General features: G+C 45.0%; 1 protein-coding gene across 2 annotated transcripts in view; it reads right to left on the reverse strand.

Moving 5' to 3' along the window:
- The window catches only part of LOC147712416 (omega-hydroxyceramide transacylase-like), a 565,370-nt gene that overhangs the window by 26,727 nt on the left and 524,921 nt on the right, over positions 1-13,722 (reverse strand). The gene's annotated exons all lie outside the window — the stretch shown is intronic.

The following is a 13,722-nucleotide window of genomic DNA, read 5'->3' on the forward strand; positions in this document are numbered from 1 at the left end:
GATAATGAATCAGAAACCTGCCAATACAATTTTTTGATAATTCTGACCCACGGTGGATACTGAGACACATGCAGTAGATAATGCATTACATTGAATTAAGGGGGCGTTCAATATGTGGTGCTCGGGCGTCCCCATACAACCATCCATGGAGTTAGATGCAAGTCCCTATCTACAGAAAAATGCAGACAATGATTTTTGCCAAAATCCAGCACCCTCTTGAGCCAAGTGTGACAAGGAGAAACTTTTCCTCGTTCTCCCATTTTGCATGTGTTCCACATTGTATAGCACACTACAAAGTAGTTGTGGAGAGGATGTGGTCTGACAGCTAGACTGCTGACCTTGGACCTGGGAAACCAAGGTTCGAGCCTCGGGGTCGACTCTACATCCTGTGATTCTGGGCAAATCACTTAATCTGCTCGTGCCTACCAGAAAAACAAGCATTGGCAATGCCAATCGGTCTCACCATTGGGATCTTATATGTATTTAACTATGCAGCATAGTAACAGGGCTGGGTTTAAATTCCCACCCACTTATTTGATACAATTTGTGTGCTTGAAAGGTGGGGATTAACTTCCCTTCCACCATTTTAACATTGGTGAGCTAAGAATCTGGGGCGCATCTACGAACAGTGCAGCAGGTGCAGTGGCACCAGAGACCAGGAATGTTGGCTATCGACCCCAACTAGGGCTGTGTTACTACAAACTGTGCAGAGCGGGTGGGTGGAGGGAGTATTTTCATTGTTTGCAGGAGGGTTCATTGACCCCTTGCAATGCCAGTGCTGAGAATTCAACATCAAGTTATTACACAGACGTCCACAGTGCTGACATACCCTCAAACACAGCTATGTGCAGAAAACAAATGAAAGCCTTACACAAACAAAATGGTGCTATGAAAGAACACAGTCCGTTATCCGTCAAGTTATAAGACTAAAACTGTGATGACTTACTACCATATAGCAAACCTTACAATACGACGTTATCCCTTTTAGATGCCTCTTAACTCAGTACACTTTAAATCGAGCTACTGCTTGGAAACTTATAATTTGAAAATAATTTCGAAACCTCATAACCCACACTACAGTAGAACCCATATGGAGACATAAACAATGAATCTGAAGGCTAAACACCAAACCACCAAGAAGTAGACCTTTGAGGCAAGCACCAATCTTTGCTTTCTATACTCAAAGCATATCTGAGACAGAGAACCGGATGAGGGACAATTTGGCGTACTCCTGATAAGCAAAATATTCCCACATGCTTTACAATTCAAACAGTCCTACAAGGTGGAACGATACACCAAACAGACAATAGCATGAGGTGAGAGAGCTATATAGCTCTCATCAGAGCAAAGCACAGGGCAGTACATAAAAAAAAAATTAACAACACTTGATAATTATAATAGATGCGCTGTCAAGCCAGACCTAAACAAGCAATATTGAGTAGTGTGTATATATGTGTACATTCATAGCACCACGCCTGTTCTCCGGTGTTGTTTATAACGCGCTTTGTGCAATGCCTCTTCAAACCCTTTCCAGGGGATTCGTGAGATCACATGAGAAACACACGTGTTCCCACAGGGACAGGTTTCATTGGGAAATGGGCTGTGGTTGCTGACGCCAGCCCCACGGCCCAGCACCAGCGTCGGATTGGTAACTAGGGGCATTCGGGCAATGCCCGAGGGGCCGGGGTCCAAGTTCCAGTTGAGGCTGCTTTTGAGCAACCTGGGGGTCGATTTGGGCGGCGTCTCTGTTGTTCGACTATACCTCCAGCGCCCATTGGGTGTCTGAGTGGCCTTTCTGGAGGGAGATGGGCATTCATTATCTCCCGTATAGCAGCAACAGGTAGAGGTGTGAGAGAGCGCAATTTGAATGAAACATATGTCCGTACCATATTTACAAGCATATCGCATAAAGTTAGAAGTTGTAACGTGAAGTAGCACTTGTAGCGTAAAATTAGCCGATGTAACTTACGTAATAGGAAATGTATCTGTATTCACTCTAGAATATGCATTAGAAAGACCGTATATATAGTGGTCTGAAATAGAAATGTGAAAATGCTTAAACGTGCTAAACTGAATATATGTATGTAATTATTAAACGGAGAACGCGGTGCAATGTAAAGTGAAGAAATGTGCAGACTATATAGCACTGTTGAGGAAATATAAATTTTATGGTCAAGAAATGTTCCCTAACGTGTACCCCACCGTCTCCATGTACAAGCTTAAAGTGCATGTAACTTCCCTCCTGTGTCAGCTATGAAGACGCAAATACATTTGCGTCCAACGTTAACATGTCCTCTTTCAGATCCACCCTGAACGGGTTGAATATTCCATTCCTAAGTATGCCATGCCAACGTCTTTTTGTGGTGTACTTTACACGTTTTTCAGTTCTGGCGAAGTAGGCCCTGAATTCTGCCATCGAGCTTTTTCCTGCCTTCTGACTCTGAAAGCCTCAGACTGGGCTGCCTCTGTACCCGTGACCTCTGCCTTACTCCCTGTGCGGCTAACGGCGCTTAGCTCAGCCTGCTGCCTGCCAAGACTGTATTCAACCTTCGAATTATCTGCTCCGCTCCTCAAACATACATTCCTGCCTACTAGTTCAAGTAAACATCCTTCCAGCTGCAGAGCAAAGGGCCCAGCCTCACTGTCTCCGTGCAAGTAATTCATAGCTTCTGTTACCATGGTAGGCCCATGCCCCCTCGCATCTCATGCAGACACGTAGACGCTTATACACGCACTAACAGTTAGTATAGAATAGCCTCTGCCCAAGAGACCTTTCCCTCTAGATAATACGGTTCCCAAACATCAGATATCAGATATGATATAGGTACGAGTTGATCTGACATGCCAGACTTCTGTCTCTTTCTACTAGTGTAAATGTCAAGTCCCCTGCACCCTCCAGCTCCACGTCAATCACACGTCATGCAGCTGCGCGCGCATCCAGGCCTCAGATTTCTGCTGACATTGCAAGATTCTGCCAAGTACCCACCTACTTGTGACGCTTACATGTGACGTTTCTCGCACACACCTCTATGTTCACGCCCAGTTCACGCCTTCTGATTACGTATTGCTAACACGTGTATGTTGTTATCTCGTTTCTCTCAGCTGTTACGCCTACTGTATTGGTATCCACTATATGGTTTTAAGTATAAAAGTTATGTCTTGTCAATAATGTATGCTCTATCCCTTCCTGCACCCCAGTGGTGGCAGGAACCCGATATCCGGTTCTAGAACCATTCCTTTTTAAGGAATAAAACCCCTAAGAACTCTAACACCACGGACTCTGCGTCTTTCTTTCCGATTGAGTTATTTCTGTTTAAGTACTTACCTGCATAGAAATTAGGACGGTAAATCAAATATTTACCACATTATTTTGGCGCCCGAACAGGGACCCCTCCCCCACCTTACGCGCCGGTTGGTGCGTTGCAACCTTTGCCCCCTGCCATCAGTCAAGACGGACCACTACGCGTACCCGCAGGATTTCCTGTATCTCCCTCTAGCCCACGGAGGTGACGAGGACTGCAATCAGCACCCAGACGAGGCGGTAAGGATCCCGACCAGAGCCTAGCCGAAAGAAGCAAGGTCCGAGGTGTCAAGAGGCCCACCAGTTTCCGAAGTATCCACGTGTCGAGTCGAGACGAGTCCAGTCCGGTCCAGTCCAGTCGAGTTTTCCGAGGCCTTCCGTTCCGTGCTTCCCGGTGAGTACCATTGCTGGGACGTATCTAGACGGGTGCATTATTATGTATCCGGTAAAGACGTGTTTGGGTACACAAACGCGGTCTGCACTGTTTTAGACAGTGTATCTGTACTGTTTAGCAGTATATCAAGCATACAAGTTCTTGCACTGTCCTCGACAGTGTATCTGTGCTGTTTAGCAGTACATCTAGTATCAAGGGTAGTGATATATGTTCAAAATGTTTTCATGTGATTAATGTCGTGGTATGAGTGACTGTTTGATGTACATTATTGTGGTTTTTGTGTACCTAGCTGTGTTCAAAGTAAATAACCAGTATCGAGTATCCAGTACTAAGTAACAAGATGCCGTTTTTTCAATAAATTAAGACAGATAGGAACTAGGAAAGGGATGCTAGAGGAAGAAATTCCTATCCCCCCTAGGGACACTCCTGGAAACTTTATGTACCATAAGCATGGCTTAGATGCCATATTGTATCTAGATTTATGGGCAGATTATACTAAGCACCTAGACGAGAGACATAGATGGCCTGTTACAGGAACATGGGATGCCGAGTGCATCGTGAAAGTAGAAGAAGCGCTATGGAAAAAGAAAGCCAGACAATCTCAGAAAGACGCCATTGAATTTTGGCGTAAAGAATCACATAAACGTGCTGAAAGAGCACTCCGCAGAGAAGACAGACATAGAGAAGAGTCGGATAGAGCCCGAGAGAATGAATTAGTTAATGAAGGGATCCGAGTAAAAGCAGAACAAGTAGACCGCATGCGAAATAATGATGTGAATGGCATGTACTTAGTGGCCGAGGGTTCGCCTGAAGCCACTTCAGAAATACCGAAAAACCTGCTGTCACCATTGGCACCGACTAAAGTAAACCACAGGACCACCAAAGATATATTCCTTGCTTCCTATCTAGACGATGTAGCACCCGCTTACACCACTCCACGTGCCCGCGTCCCGCCTACTGACGGTGACGGAGGTGGAAACCCGCCTCCAGACCATATCCCGCCATTACCCCAACAAGGTTCCCCCGTTTGACAGCCTGTCCCACCTGTTCCACCTCCTCCACCGCTTCCCGCACCTAAGATTGATATACCGAATCCGACTGTGCCTGATCCCAGTAAGAGACAAGTTCAGATACATATACAGACTCCACAGAGAAGTAATGCTCAAGCCTCTGGTTCAGGAGGCGCGACAGGGGGTCTCCAGACCCCGCCAACCTCACACAGATTACACCTTAGAGACCTGCTGAAGCATCATACACCACAATCATCCCGTCTCGACATACTCAAAGAACCGCTTCCAGTTTGCAGATACGATCCAGTACCCGGTAAAGAAGATAGAATGATGATAGCATCACTACGCTTGCGACAAGCTACAGATTACCTAGTGTTATTCCCAGGGATGACAGATCACCTAGATAGTATATACCATTTTGTCCAGACTGGGGAAAATCCCGAAAGTATTAAGGAGGCCCTGGCACACCAGAAAGTTGACACTCAAGCATATATATTACGTTTCTTCATAAATTGCTTAATAAGAGACCGAGACAGGCCTGGGGCAGACCAGGATGAAATGGACGCACTAAACAAGTGGGGTCAAAATATAGCCGATGGAAAGCATGATAAAATGACTTGTATATCGAGCATGTACAAGAAAATCAGAAAGGCAGTAATAGAGATACATGAAAAAGAAAAAGAAAGTGACAAGAATGACTCCTCCGGGGAGGAAGGACCTGAAGAGCCAGAAACGATTACAGATACGATAGCATATGTGGGTAAGGGAAGTTACCTTAGGAAAGGCATTCGTCCAGAAAGCAAGAGAGTTTTCCTCTCTGCCATATCAAAACCAAGTTCCCCTGAACATCTGTTTCAAGTTACCGATAAAATGCTTCAAGAACAAATGGGGTACCATGTACTCAGTTCTATGGATGAACAAGAACTAGCCCGGTCAGCAGTACTATGGGCTGACAATTCTAACACATACAATGATGATACCGTGGCACAGACCTTTCTGAACCTTTCCCCAGACGAGCAGAAATTAGCTGGTATATATATGATTCAGCATCTCATCACGTTATACAGACAACAACGTTCCGATCCAGGTCCCTTACCTGATACATTAGAAGCTCTACTTATGAATAGATGGAGAGGCCTAAGTACCAGATTAATTCAAATAATTCTAGAGCAACGACGAAAATATAACGCTTTCTTAGGCCCACAATATGTTCCAGCTCAGCCGCCAGAAAGAAAAATGTGTCACTTTGAGCATTTCGACAGACAGAATCCCTTACGAGAAGTACATCCAGTTATGGGTACTAATAATACCTTGGAACGTGTGTTTGTGTACACACCTTTAACAAAGTTAGAATTGTTAGAAATGAAGAAACTAGTACCCTGTCATGATAAAGACCCTGCCGGTTTTCACAGAGAACTTAAAGACATGTTACTAATGGGAGATTACACGTATACGGATATTATGAAATTGTTAAAGGTACTGCTGCCCACCGGCATCTACGAAAAACTCAAGGAAAAAGAATGGGAGGTGGGAGATAAAAAGATTATATGGACTGAAATAGAAGACGAGGAAAAAGGTCGTACCCCAGGGGTAGGCCTTGGGGACAAAGCAAAAGCATTACCAGGTCTAATAGTACAGGTCTTGCCAAGATTATTGACAACTAAAAAGGAAGACTGGGACGCAATCTCAGCATGTAAACAGAAACACGATGAAGATACCAGTGACTTCTATTCAAGATTCGAGAAATGTTTCATTATTAATAGTGGCCTAAAACCAGGTAGCGAGTCGTACCCGCATCTTTTTGTATCAAAGTTAGTCGAGAATTCCCTGACAGCAGTCAAGAACCGTGTATATAAAGTTGAAAGTACATGGCAAGCAAATACGCCATCCCAGATGTTACAGATGTTACAATACCACCAGAACAGAATTAGAGAAGAACAGGATCACGAACAGAGACGTATGAAAGACACAAAAATGAAAATGTTAGTGGCCCAGTCGGTTCCAGCCGACGGCCAGAGAAAGGGTACGACCCAGACAGGTAATTCAGCAGCTCCCGTTAAAGGGACATGCAACTATTGCAAGCAGCCAGGTCACTACGTACATGAATGTCCAGTCCTGAAACACAATATAGCAACAGGTAAAACTAAGGAAAGACCGCATCCGCCTAGACAAGACCAGGTCCAGCAACAGACTTCACAGAACTCCCAACCTATGCATGCTCCACAACATACAGCACAGACCGCAGCGGTATCACAGCCACAGCCACAGCCCATTGCCGCGACACAGCAAGTTTCACGACAGATGAACCAGTATGCCCAATCTGATTATCCCGATTATCAGCGATACACATGAAACAGCCTAGAGAGGGAGGTTGGCTTGCCTCTTATTGAGATTCCTGTAGATCAAGAGGGTCCTTATGTACACAGTCAAGTATTGGGAAAAGACAGAAAGTTTTTAATTGACACAGGGGCAAGCCGCACAACGATCAGCCATAATGAAGTCCCAGGGGCACCCCTCTCAGGCTCACAGAATGTTTCCCTTGGTTTTTCAGGACAGCCTATTGTAAATGAGGTATCGAAACCAGTCCCCCTGGCTGTGGGTCCATTATCACGTGTTACAGACTTGTTGCTCACGAAATCATGTCCCGAAAACTTGTTAGGTATCAAAACATTGAAGGCTCTAGGAGCAGTGATATGTTGTTCTCCGGAAGGAGTTAGACTTTTTCTGCGTGACTTTAAGGGTCACTATGTGTTACGAGAGTTTGATGCAAGATTGAAAAATGTACCGAAGCACCTGTGGGCACAAGGCCCAACCGATGTAGGTTGCATGCACATTACACCATACCGCGTTACACTCAGACCAGGAGTTGTTTTACCACGAATCAGACAATACAAGTTACCACCCGATGCTGTAGTGGCTTTACTGGAAATCATTGAAGAGCTCATTGCACAAGGAGTGGTCGTAGAAACAGACTCAAATATCTGTAATTCCCCTATCATTCCGATTCTTAAACGTACTGATCCCAATGCACCGCCAGTATATCGGCTGGTGATTGATTTACGAGAACTGAATAAATGCATTGTTCCACAGTACCCTGTGGTTCCCGACATCTCATCCCTATTGACTGCTATTGATTCAGAAGCAACGTTCTTTACTGTAATTGACCTCAAGAACGCCTTCTTCAGTGTCCCCATTGATCCAGAGAGCCAATACCTCTTCGGATTCAGTTTAAATGGACGAAGTTTCAAATTTTCACGCGCACCTCAAGGATTCACAGAAAGCCCCAGCATCTATAGTCAAGCACTGAAAAGACAACTTGATTGTATCCAAATGCCAGTTAACACCGCCTTACTACAATACGTCGATGATCTGCTGATCACCGCACGAAGTGAACCCGAATGTGAACAAGCATCATTGACAGTTTTACATTTCCTGGCCGACAAGGGACACAAGGTGTCTCCTTCGAAGCTACAATTCTGTGTTCAGCAAGTTGTGTACTTGGGTCACTTGCTGTCCAAAGTGGGGAGACAGCTCACTCCTGATCGCATCCAGTTAATTGTAAATATGCCACAACCCCAGACACAAAAGGAAGTGCGGGCCTTTATAGGCCTCACCTCGTACTGCAGACAATGGATTCCCCAGTATGCATTTCTAGCTAAACCACTCATTCAGTTGACAACACAGGAGGCAGCGACTTCGACTGCCCTCCCTTGGACTCAGGGACATACACAGGCCTTTGAGGAATTAAAGAAAGCTTTATGTCGAGCACCAGTTTTAGCGACACCATGTTACAGCAAACCTTTTACACTTTTTGTTACAGAATGTGATGGTACAGCGTTGTCTGTCCTCACTCAAGATCAAGCAGGTTCACATAAGCCTTGCGCTTATTTTTCAAGTACATTGGATTCAGTAGCCCAGGCACTCCCTGCGTGCTTAAAGTCAGTTGCAGCGACAGCCCTAGCAATCAGACAGAGCGATTCAATCGTATTAGGACATCCATTAACAGTACAAGTTCCACATTCTGTAGAGGTTCTTTTAAACCGAACCCAGACTCAACACTTGACTATAGCACGACTGACAGGTTATGAATTGACGCTATTCCAGCCACACATAGAAATCAGACGCTGTAATGTTCTGAATCCCGCAACATTGTTGCCTTCGATTATGACAAATTCAGCCCCGCATGATTGTATAGAGATCATTAATGCAGTAACAAAGCCCCGACGAGACTTAACAGATGTTCCACTGACAAATCCAGACCTGACACTTTATGTGGATGGTTCATGTATGAGAACGAACACCGGAGAATTAGTGGCCGCGTATGCAGTGACCACTGAGACTGAAGTCAAAGAAACACATCGTATTGATACACTGTCCGCTCAAGCAGCAGAGCTCATCGCTCTGACCCGAGCCTGTATACTAGCCAAGAACAGAAATGTTAACATATACACAGATTCACGTTATGCTTTCGGAGTCGTACACGACTTCGGAGTGTTATGGCAAGAACGAGGTTTCCTGACCTCTCACGGTGCCAAGATCCAACACGGTCCCCTCATTCAAGCACTATTAGAAGCAATACATCTGCCTTCAGGCATATCCATCATGAAGTGTAAAGCACATACTAAAGTTACAGACTCCGTTTCCCAGGGTAACGACCTGGCAGACCAAACAGCAAAACATACAGCATTGACTCACACCCAGACAACTGATGTGACAAAGACAATAGTGCCGACACAGTGTATGACAGTTAGGGATCCCACACTAGATGTAATCGATATTCAGACACATGCTACTCCAGATGAAATCAAGAAATGGACTGAACTAGGAGGGATACAGACAGATCAAGGTTGGATGACGAAGGGAAAATCTACATGGTTTCTCCCCGACTCTATGGTTCAAGTCATAATAAATACAGCACATAGTCCAGCACACCTAGGAGAAAAAGCTATGTTAGACAGTCTACAGAATCTCTGGTACAACAAACATTTACGAGCAGCAGCAAAACAGAAAGTGCGTACTTGCATGATCTGTTGTCAGTTCAATCCAGGTAAAAGCGTCCCTGTAGAGCAAGGTGGATTCCATCCTCCCGATCACCCTTTTGAAGTCCTCCAGATGGATTATATCCAGATGGACCGTTGTCGAGGATTCAAGTATGTCCTCGTAGTTGTTTGTGCACTTTCCCGTTGGACCGAAGCATATCCAGTCCCAGATTACACTGCCCCGACCACTGACAGGCAGCTGGTTCGAGAATTCTTCCCACGGTACGGCTTGCCTCGTGTCGTGTACTCAGATAACGGACAGCCATTCTCATCCGAGCTCATGAAACAGGTTTCCCTTCTGCTAGGATATCAGTGGAAATTCCACTGCGTCCGACATCCCGAGGCCGCTGGCCTTGTAGAGAGACACAACCAGACACTGAAAACACGCCTTGCTAAAATCTGTAAAGAGAAAGGGGTCGACTGGATAGTCGCCCTGCCAGTTGCACTGTTCTATATGAGAATGGTCCCCCATTCGAGATCAGGACTATCCCCGTATGAAGTGGTCTTTGGGCGACCACCGAATATGTGGGGGACGCCCATGCCTAAGAAAATAACCGATGTTGATTGTAATATGCTGACAGATTACCTTGCCTCCTTGATGTCTGCACTCCAATCATGTCGTTCACAGGTTGCCGCAGCCTTCCCCGACAACACTGATGTAAAGCCACACGACGTCCGTCCCGGGGATACTGTGTTGATTCGCAACTTCGACAGGAAAAGTCCGCTGGAGCCCCGCTGGAAAGAGCCGAAGATCGTCCTTCTAACCACGAGGACGGCAATCAAAGTCGAAGGACGAAAGGGGTGGATCCACACGAGCCATATTAAAAAATGTAATGAACTGTTGCCAGAGACTGACTCGTCCACCCCCTCAAAGGACTGCCTCGCTATCAGTGACTTTATAGTTCCCAAAAGAGAGAATACTCCCCAAGAGGAGTACAAGGCAAAGTTACGGTCTAGCAAGTCAGACAGTTTAATTGTTTAAGTCCTCCCCTAGGTGAATCGGTTAAATAGTTCCTGACATGTATCCCCTAGACCGAGATAGAGAGAGAGAGAGAAAATTCAAGAAACATGCATATTGTAAATCACTCCGTAGTCACTGTATAGTGACATTATTGGTTATGTTTTTCCTTAGTATTCTGATTATTGTTACCAGTATCTTGCTGCCTATATATTACCCTATCTTCAAGCGTGAACAATCTGCTTACAATGTCACTGCTGAACATTCTTTTAGCGAATTACCCCCCCATGAATTGTCCTACAGACTTGCGCTGCGCAACAACACATTCATTAGTATGTTACATCATTCCCATCAGACTAATAATGCTACAAACTGTTGGATATGTGGCCGACTCCCTCCCTATCAGAAATACAAGGGAGTTCTGCCTCTCTTTCCGTACCCGTTCACTCACAATGGCTCCTGTGGAGCATGGTTCAGAATAATTAATTCCTTAGATCCCGATATTGCTGTTTTCAAAGGAAATTGGGTTTGGGGAAACCTGAACTTAGTTCTGCTTAACGCCTGTTATCCTGACAAAAAGGGACTTCCCACTAGAATAGGAACTGATCTAGAAAATGAAGTATATGGATTAGGTAATTATAAAATTAACCTTATGATTCTTACTGTTGAATCTGAAGCTGCACCAGTTCTCCCGGCTATGTCAGTATTACCAGTCATAGGTGACTTATGTGTCAGAAAGAAGGGTTCAGTACACTTAGGTCATAGTAAATGTACTACTGTGGTCGAATTCAGTGATCAAGGCAAATCTTCCTTTAGAGCTACTCGCCATTCCTACTTTGTTTGTGGCCATACCGCATACATACGCTTACCTCCAGACTGGGATGGTACCTGTTACATTGCATTCCTTCTGCCACCTGTTTTTCTAGCACCTCCTGATTATCACAGAAATATAAATCTAGTAAAGAATAGACTCCGAAGAGATCTCCCGATTGTCGACTATACTGAAACGGCATGGGAGCAATACACAGATTTCAATAAAGGATTCTTTTTCTTCACAGGTCCCGTCCAAAATAGTAAACTGATACGAAGATTAACTAGAACACTCGAAGCAGTAGTGAATGAAACTACCTCCGCTCTAGGCAACTTAACAGAGGAGCAATCTGCCATGCGGGTTGTTGTTCTCCAGAATCGCCTTGTTATTGACGACATCCTAGCAGATGGGGGCGGAGCTTGTAAGGTCATCGGGTCAAGTTGCTGTGTTTTCATTCCAGAAAACGCGCCAACGGTATATAAAGCTATTACACGTCTTCATCAAATTGCAAGTTTGATACATCTGAATCCAGGCACCTGGACTTGGTCCGGTTGGTTTTGGACAACGTTGACCGCTTGGGGATGGAAGATCCTATCCTTCCTAGGCATTGCCCTTGTCATAGTATTCAGTTGCTGCCTGTGCCTACAGTGTGGGCCAGCGATTTGTGGACTGTGCGCCACTTCATGTATTCCACATTCCAGTTTTCACTCAAAACGCGAAAAGAAGAAAGAAGAGCAAATGATGTTACAAGAACAGACTGATCGATTTATGAGAATCGATATATCATGAAGGGTCCGTAGGGAACAAGGAGGGAATGAGGAAATATAAATTTTATGGTCAAGAAATGTTCCCTAACGTGTACCCCACCGTCTCCATGTACAAGCTTAAAGTGCATGTAACTTCCCTCCTGTGTCAGCTATGAAGACGCAAATACATTTGCGTCCAACGTTAACATGTCCTCTTTCAGATCCACCCTGAACGGGTTGAATATTCCATTCCTAAGTATGCCATGCCAACGTATTTTTGTGGTGTACTTTACACGTTTTTCAGTTCTGGCGAAGTAGGCCCTGAATTCTGCCATCGAGCTTTTTCCTGCCTTCTGACTCTGAAAGCCTCAGACTGGGCTGCCTCTGTACCCGTGACCTCTGCCTTACTCCCTGTGCGGCTAACGGCGCTTAGCTCAGCCTGCTGCCTGCCAAGACTGTATTCGACCTTCGAATTATCTGCTCCGCTCCTCAAACATACATTCCTGCCTACTAGTTCAAGTAAACATCCTTCCAGCTGCAGAGCAAAGGGCCCGGCCTCACTGTCTCCGTGCAAGTAATTCATAGCTTCTGTTACCATGGTAGGCCCATGCCCCCTCGCATCTCATGCAGACACGTAGACGCTTATACACGCACTAACAGTTAGTATAGAATAGCCTCTGCCCAAGAGACCTTTCCCTCTAGATAATACGGTTCCCAAACATCAGATATCAGATATGATATAGGTACGAGTTGATCTGACATGCCAGACTTCTGTCTCTTTCCGCTAGTGTAAATGTCAAGTCCCCTGCACCCTCCAGCTCCACGTCAATCACACGTCATGCAGCTGCGCGCGCATCCAGGCCTCAGATTTCTGCTGACATTGCAAGATTCTGCCAAGTACCCACCTACTTGTGACGCTTACATGTGACGTTTCTCGCACACACCTCTATGTTCACGCCCAGTTCACGCCTTCTGATTACGTATTGCTAACACATGTATGTTGTTATCTCGTTTCTCTCAGCTGTTACGCCTACTGTATTGGTATCCACTATATGGTTTTAAGTATAAAAGTTATGTCTTGTCAATAATGTATGCTCTATCCCTTCCTGCACCCCAGTGGTGGCAGGAACCCGATATCCGGTTCTAGAACCATTCCTTTTTAAGGAATAAAACCCCTAAGAACTCTAACACCAGGGACTCTGCGTCTTTCTTTCCGATTGAGTTATTTCTGTTTAAGTACTTACCTGCATAGAAATTAGGACGGTAAATCAAATATTTACCACACTGTGTAGAAACGAGAGTATAACGTTGTATTTTATGTAACAAGGATTTGCTTATAATGAATAAGTTGCTAATTCGATTATATATATGTGTGTTAAAAGTCATACCGTGTAGAAGAAGTTTGTAGGAATTTTAGAATAGTGTGATCATAAGTGATTTTAACCTAACGGACCAAGGGTTCG

This window comes from Lissotriton vulgaris, chromosome 5 (assembly GCF_964263255.1).
Source record: "Lissotriton vulgaris chromosome 5, aLisVul1.2, whole genome shotgun sequence".
In the NCBI taxonomy this organism is placed as follows: domain Eukaryota; kingdom Metazoa; phylum Chordata; class Amphibia; order Caudata; family Salamandridae; genus Lissotriton; species Lissotriton vulgaris.